Source organism: Heliangelus exortis, chromosome 14 (assembly GCF_036169615.1).
Source record: "Heliangelus exortis chromosome 14, bHelExo1.hap1, whole genome shotgun sequence".
Classification (NCBI taxonomy): domain Eukaryota; kingdom Metazoa; phylum Chordata; class Aves; order Apodiformes; family Trochilidae; genus Heliangelus; species Heliangelus exortis.
In genome coordinates this window covers 94,884-102,613 of record NC_092435.1, presented here as the reverse complement: position 1 = coordinate 102,613, position 7,730 = coordinate 94,884, and the positions used below count along the sequence as shown (strand labels likewise).

The 7,730-nt window shown below is 40.8% G+C and overlaps 1 long non-coding RNA gene across 1 annotated transcript; it reads left to right on the top strand.

Annotated features, from left to right (window-relative positions):
• Positions 1–3,170: 3,170 nt before the first annotated feature.
• LOC139802357 (uncharacterized) lies at positions 3,171–4,669 on the top strand. The gene is made up of 4 exons (XR_011728568.1): positions 3,171–3,218; positions 3,626–3,722; positions 4,047–4,112; positions 4,437–4,669. It is a non-coding gene; the product is annotated as an uncharacterized lncRNA (long non-coding RNA).
• Positions 4,670–7,730: the final 3,061 nt, after the last annotated feature.

Genomic DNA, 7,730 nt, shown 5'->3' with positions numbered 1-7,730 from the left:
TTTTAGATATTTGGAGTATGTTAATATATAAAAATAATATTTTGATATGTCATAATATTCTACTTCATAGTAACATTACTATTAAACATTTATAATTATTATAAGAAATATTAATACTAATATTTTTTTAAATTAAATACATAAATCTATAAATACTATGTTATTAATAGTAAATGTGTAATTTTTACATACTAAATAAATATATGAATATATAATAAAATAAATATAAATACTTGTTATACACTATATATAAAAATGCATAATACAAAATATATAAAATATAAATCAATAAAAATGTATATAAGTATGCAATATATAAATAATAATAATTAATGTTATTTTCATAATTTTATTTCCAATATATATAATGTAAAAAACAAAATATCAATATTGATAATGTTGATTAACATTTACATAAGTTATATTATAATTATGTATTTAATAATTTATATATTATATCATGTAAGGTAAATAAGTCTATTGCATGTTACATATTATAATATATTTTATATGTGTTATAAATATATATTATATTATATGATGTATATATATTTTTGTAATATATATACTATATAATATGTACCATATATAAATTTGTGATAATATTTATTAATGTTTATTACGTTTAATATGTTTAAATAAACATTTACTATTTTTTATTTCTTAGATTTTTCTTTTTTAATTACTTTATATTTCTAGATTTTTTATTTTTTAAATGTTATTTTTATTTCTAATACTAAGATGTTACTCAAATACAATAAATTTTACTTATACTTTTAACTAATTAAACGTTTAGCTTAATTTTTTTAAAGTTTGTCATAAATTTCTACTTTTGGTTTTATTTTTTATCCCAAGTTTTTTTCATGTCATTTTTATTTTAAAATGATTTAATTGTATCTTAAAAAGGAAGCTTTTTAAATATAAAAGTATTTTTTTCCATTTAGATGATTTGATTTTAATAATCAATAATTTTTTTAAATTATCAGTGATTATTCAAAATAAATTTAACACTTAAATTTTAATCTTTAGATTTTAACAATTTAGCCTAACTTTAATGGTTTATTGTAATTTCTCATTTTTGAAATGTTCATTTCTACTTAAATTAATTTTTTGTAATCTATAAATTTTTAAATTTTATTTTGTTCTAAATTTAAAACATAGCTAATTTGTATAAATTTAGTTTTTAATATTTTCAAGTTACCTTATTTTAAATTAAAATTTATTTTGTATATCAATATATTTTTAATTAATACGTATTTTTACTGTTGTGATTAATTCAAAATTCATTTTAAATTAATAAGTTTCCTTAAATTTCAGATAAATTTAATAATATTTGACTTAAAAGTTAAAATTTCCAATTAAAAAAAATATTTAAAAAATATTTATTAACATATATTAATTTTTAACTTTTCCTTCTTTTATTTTAAAAATTTTAACTCCCGAATTTTATTTTCTATTAAAGGTTTTTATCATGTAATTTTTATTTTCTAAGGTTTAAACGGTATCTTTACATAAAATTTTTTATTTTAAAATTGTATTCATTTTATTTTCCTTTAGGTATTTAAATTTAAAAATAAGACTAAATGTGATTCTGATTTTTAACACTTATGTAATTAATCATTAATAAAATTATATATGATGAATACTCTATATTAATGTATATGTTTAAATAATAACATGTCATTACAATAAAATAATTAATTGAAGTAAATATTAATTTAAACATTAATTTTAATTAACATTATTAATTTTATATTTTTTTAAATTTTGTTAAATTTATTTTAAAAATTTCAATTTTTTATTTTAGGTTTTTAGGAACAGCTCTTTCCTAGTTTTATGTTCATGCTCAGACTCACACTCTTCTTTTCTCCCCTAGGTTCAGGATACCAGTAGCTCTGCATCCAAGCTCCCAGGTTGCTGTTCAGTTCTAGGGAGATTCTGGTGAGTGGGATGGTGAGGCCATGTCTGGAATATTGTCTCCAGTTCTGGGCACCTCAGTTCCAGTAGGAGCAGGAACTTCATTAGAAAACCTGGTGTCTCCTGGTGGTGCTCATAAAGCATGTGGGGATGAAATAAAAATAAATAGAAAAAAAAAAAGGTGTTTCTCGAAGTTAAATTTTAACCTCTTCTTCTGTGGGAATGTGCATTTCTTCGCTCTTCAGCCATGTTGTGTTTCTTAATTCAAGGTACTGTAATTTTCAGTTTAGCACATACATTTTCCTTAAAAAAATAACGACAATGTAAACAATGCCTTGGCTTCTGTAAAACTAGTTCTGTGTTAGCTTCTATCAGGTGTCAGTATAACTACTAAAATATTATTAGCAGGCATTTTATATTAACCCGTGCAACAATTAATATTTTATTGCAGCCTCAATCAAGGACATGTATAATAGGCAGTTGTTAATGTATTGAAAATGATTCAAATAACTACAATAAGTCGAAAAACTACACTGTGGTGTATCACCCACCTTTTAAAAGGGGAGTTCTAAAAAAAGACTTTAAATAGTCTTATGCCAAAAAAACACAAGTTTCTCTTGCAGATCACGCGGATCAGTCCTACCTAAAGCGCTCTCTCCCTCTCCTCCAGACATCCTCTGCGGATCCATCCACTGGTGCCAGGGAAGAGACAGATGATGCCATAAAACATTAGATAAAGCCCCCGGGCTGTGCACTCTGCCATTTTCAAGCCCAGCTCTGCATTAGCTCACACCTGGGGTCCGCCCACCGCACACGCAAATCTGTCTTGGCAGGAGTTGTTGTTGTTGTTGTTGTTGTTGTAGTTGTAATTGTTGTTGTGTTGTGGTGGTGTGTGTCTTTGGCGAGGACAGGGCGAGTTTGTCAGCAGGCAGCTTAGGAGAGTCTCCTGTGGAGACAGAGGAAGTGTTGGTGGCCGAGGCCGTTGTTGCAGGAGCCTTGAGGTAGATGTTTGCTGCAGCCCTTGTGCAGGAGGAGCAGGTGGCTCCGTGAAGGCTTTGTGTGTGAGCTTGCGTTAGGGGAGAACAGGGAAGCGTTGTGGTGTTGGAGGCTGAGCACACGGATGGTTTCTTGGCAGGCAGCTGTCGGTGCAGGGCAGAGGCTGCAGCTCGATTTGCCTGGGTGGTGTGGTGCAAAAGGTGTGAAGAGCGGATAAGGGGCGGGCTTTTAGAGGGCACTCTTTGCTAGGGATCAATCACAGACACGTTCCCTGGCCCTTACGGGGTGTCCAGCAGCAGGGGCTGGTAAGTGGGGAGGAGCAGGGGCTCCTGCCTGGGCTTTTGGGCTTCTCGGGGGCCGAAAGGTTTGGGGGAGGGCGGCGGGGTGGGGTGTGGGAGCAGGGGGTTGCAGAGATGGCTCAGAGGGGTGTCCTTGTGTCCCGGGCCCCCCAGAAGGAAGCAGCCGAGGGCAGAGACAAAAGGGTCCAGCCTGGGCAAGTTGTGGCAAGTGCCAGGGCCCAGGGGGACAGCAAAGGGACAGTGCCCGTCAGCTCAGCTGCTGGGAATGGGCAGAGTTGGGGTACAGAGGGGAGTGCAGGGAAGAAGAAGGCAAGGTGGGGCCATTGGGAGGTTTCAGCCTTGGGACTCTGCCACGGGCTGGCACTAGAGGGCTGGTGTAAAGCTCAGCTCTGTGCGTGTGTCTCTCTGGACAGCTGATGAAGGAAAAAGCCTGGGAGCAGAAGACGGCGGGGAGGAGAAGATGAGGACGTCGGGGGAGCTGCCAGCGGAGGCTGAAGAAGGAGAAGAATGGTGAGGGACCCCTGGCTCAAGAGTGACAAGGAAAGAAGAGAGGGTGGCCACGCAGCTGGGAGGGAAGAGGGAGGCAGTAAGAGCTTGAAGAAGTCAAAAGGGAAAAAGAAGAGGATGGCGGTGGACCCTCCCTCCAGTTCAAGAGGGCTGAAGAAAGATGCAGGTGGTTTTGCAGCTGGCCTGGTTTTCCCCTGGGAATTTTGCCCAGGGACCCAGACCCAGCCGAGGCTTCATCAGCGCCTGGTAGTGAGCTGGGGGCAGGGCTCCTTTCCACTCTGTGCTCAGTGGTCTCATGCTCCTCTTCTTCTTTTGTTTCTCCCCTAGGCTCAGGACACCAGGTGTCCTGCACCCGTGCTCCCAGGCTCCTGTTGACCGCTGGGGGAGGTTCTGGTGAGTTGCAAAAGCCTCTGAGCTGAGGAGGGAGAAGCCTTTGCTTTTGGAAGAGGTTGGCAAATGGTGGGCCATCTCCTTGCCCTGGCGTCTGCCTGAAAGAAAACACGATAAAGCTCTGGGTGCCCCTTTGACAAATACTTGCTGTATTTTCCCCCTCTGTGCCCAGGCTCGGGCAGGGGTGAGAAAGAAGTGTCAATCATGTGGGGCTTCCTGGGGGGGGGGGGGGGGGGGGGGGCCTGCAGGCCTGGGGTCTCGCTGCTTGGGACAGGGGTGTTGAGCTGGTTAATCCTACCTAAAGCTCTCGCTCTCTCTCTCCTCCAGACATCCTCTGCGGATCCATCCACTGGTGCCAGGGAAGAGACAGATGATGCCATAAAACATTAGATAAAGCCCCCGGGCTGTGCACTCTGCCATTTTCAAGCCCAGCTCTGCATTAGCTCACACCTGGGGTCCGCCCACCGCCCACGCAAATCTGTCTTGGCAGGAGTTGTTGTAGTTGTAGTTGTAGTTGTAGTTGTAGTTGTAGTTGTAGTTGTAGTTGTAGTTGTAGTTGTAGTTGTAGTTGTAGTTGTAGTTGTAGTGGTGGTGGTGGTGGTGGTGGTGGTGGTGGTGGTGTTTGCGAGCAGGCAGCGTAGGAGAGTCTCCTGTGGAGACAGAGGAAGTGTTGGTGGCCGAGGCCGTTGTTGCAGGAGCCTTGAGGTAGATGTTTGCTGCAGCCCTTGTGCAGGAGGAGCAGGTGGCTCCGTGAAGGCTTTGTGTGTGAGCTTGCGTTAGGGGAGAACAGGGAAGCGTTGTGGTGTTGGAGGCTGAAAACACTGATAGTTTGTTCTGATGGTTTGCTTGGATGTTTTTTTCCCATGGTTTGTTTGCATGGATTGTTTGGATAGTTTGTTGGCAGGTGATTGTTGGTGAAAGTAGTCACGTGCAGGGCAGAGGCTGCAGCTCAATTTGCCTGGGTGGTGTGGGGCAAATGGGTGTAAAGAGCAGATGAGTGGGCTTCTGCAGAGTGCTTCTGTTAAATAAAACCCCTTTTTGCTAAGTCAGTGTCAATACAGATGTTTAAAATAAAACTTGTAAGATGTTTTAATTTTTCTCTGGTCTTTTTTTAAACTTTTTAAAAAGTCTACTTCTCTTTTTGTATTAAGATTCCGCAGTACCTAATTGAAAGGACTAGTACTGGCAGAAAGGGCTGCAAAAAAAGATTTTAAAATGGGCTTTAAATGGGTCTCAGGGTGTATGGATTTCGTGTGCTAAACCCGGAATGCCAGTCTGTGCCAGCAGTGCCAGCTGCAGTGCTGCTTTTCAGCCACAGGGTAGCAGCACTCAGCACTCCTCAGCCTTCTGCTGTCCCTCTGCTTTACACTGGAGCTGCCAATTTTACCTTGAGAATTTTTTTATCAGGTGCTCCTGATTAGAGACAAAGGCCTGGATATGTTTTGTGTGGTCATGATAGCTCATCCCATAGCATGAGCATTGAGAGGAGCTGTCTGGTAAGAAATGAAGATTTTAGGGAGGGCTTTGCTATGTATTGGAGCTGGGAGGTTCAGTTCTGTCCCTGAGTTGGGTTATTGCAGCTGGAGCTCACAGTGTGGCCTCGAGGTTGCTTGCACGACATGCACGTGCCTATCCATCCAGTTATCTCCCAGGATGATGAGGCCTCCCCTTTATGATGGGGTCTGTCCTCTACCTGGGAGTCTCCATTCACCATCAATCAGTTCTCATCAGGATAATTCTTCAGCAGTCCGGTTGTTCCACCTTAAATCTCAGTTGATGCATCCTCCCACTGTACGTGGTTATTTTGAGTCTACAAACTGACATTATTATTCTAAGTGAACGAGTAAAAGTCTAACTAACTTAAAATGAAATTGTAGCTGAATTCCTATGATTTAAATTGCAGCCTCAGGTCCAATCACTCCAACTGTTAATACTATGTCAACACGCTTACGACAAGCAGTTTTCAGTTTTCCCAAATCTTAAACAATTATGCCTCTAATTCCACTGTGTCCCCAGAAGCAGCTGACAGAACCAGCTGTATGCCCTCCTGCCCTTTTATTCCTGGCAGCTTTTGGCACTGCCCCTTCTCCAGATGGTGGTGGGATGGTTGGTGGGTGGTGCCTGGGGTACATAAACCCCCCCCATCTGCCCAGGGCTCTCAGTCTGTTTTGGTGCTGTGCTGGGGTCAGAACTCTGCTGTTCTTGCAGTTGGTGGCAGCTGTGGAGCTCACTGGGTCAGTAGTTTTGGGAGCTCATGGACACAGAGGCATCAGGTTTCTGCAAGAGCCTCTGAGTCAGCAGTCTGTGCAGTCAAAAGGGCGTTTCTTGCCTGCATCTTTTTCTCCTGTTGGTAGCTTTGTGTGGGATATTTTGGGGTTATATAGTGTTTAAATATTCTGTATTTTAATATTCTGTTTATTACTCCTTGTGCCGGTTAGGAATAGGAATAGGTTGAGACTTGCATCCTCCTGGAAGCCAAGTAGAAGGATGGGTGCCAGAGAGGGCTTGTGGGATGGAGGGGACAAGGTTGGGAATTAGAGATTTATAAAAACATGTGTTTCTAGGGACTTTGGGATTGAAATAGACATGCCAGGGGAGGTATGACACTCCATTGGATTTGCACCTTTCTGATTTGGGCCATCCATGGTGCAGGTGACCTTAGATTCAGCCTCAAGAAATCCATATTATTCTGCTCTTTTCCCCATCTCACTGCAGGAAATTTCTGATGTGCTTTAGCGAACATTTTCAGGTTCTCTGTGGCCTGAGTCTTTTCATAGCCCCAGGGGTCAAACTGCAGCTGTTGGCAGGGGGAGTGGGGAGGGATAGGGGGTGGGCTTAGGGTTAGGGTGTGATGTGCTCAGATGGGTTGCAGGTGAGGCTGCTCCTTCATCCCAGGGGAGTACAGTGAAGGAGAGGAGGGGTTTTTCCAGGGGCTTGTGAGAAAGAGGTGGGGCAGGACAGTTGCATAGAAGCCTCCACGTGGGTTTAAGGGCCGACTCTGTGTGTGGAGTGAATCAGTGGCTTCTGGATGAGTTGTCTGCAAACTCTTCATGTTCCAGGTTCTAAAACTGAAGATGGATACAACCTAAGATACTACAAAGAGCAGGTGAGTGGTTTACTTTAATAATATCCAGAGTTTAACGTGTTCTTGAAGAGTTGATGATAGTGTTAGGGCAAAATTATAGGAATCCAGACAATATTTACTTGTATGGAAAAGCCACATGTAAATCTTTTCAATTTGGGACCTGAAATCTGAAAAAAACAGAGCGGCCCAGGGATCGAATGTTTGTGGTTTTACATACTAAAGGAAAATGGTAGGCAGATTGTTGGAGGTGCTGTGGACAGGGTTCCATGTGAGGGTAAGGGCCAGCAGAAGGTTTCAGTGGTCACTCTTTGGATTTTTTTCTAGGCCTGTTTATATGGAATTTTGGAGCCACATTGATCAGTAGTGGGAAAGACCCCGAGGGGTGGAATATTCGAGGTTTTTGGTACTAAAGGAAAGATGAAGTTATATTGTTGGTGGTGCTGTGGGAAAGGTTCCATCTCAGGGTTAGGGCCAGCAAAAGTTTTCAGTGGTCACACTATGGATTTTTTTTCTGGGCCCATTTATTATGAATTTTG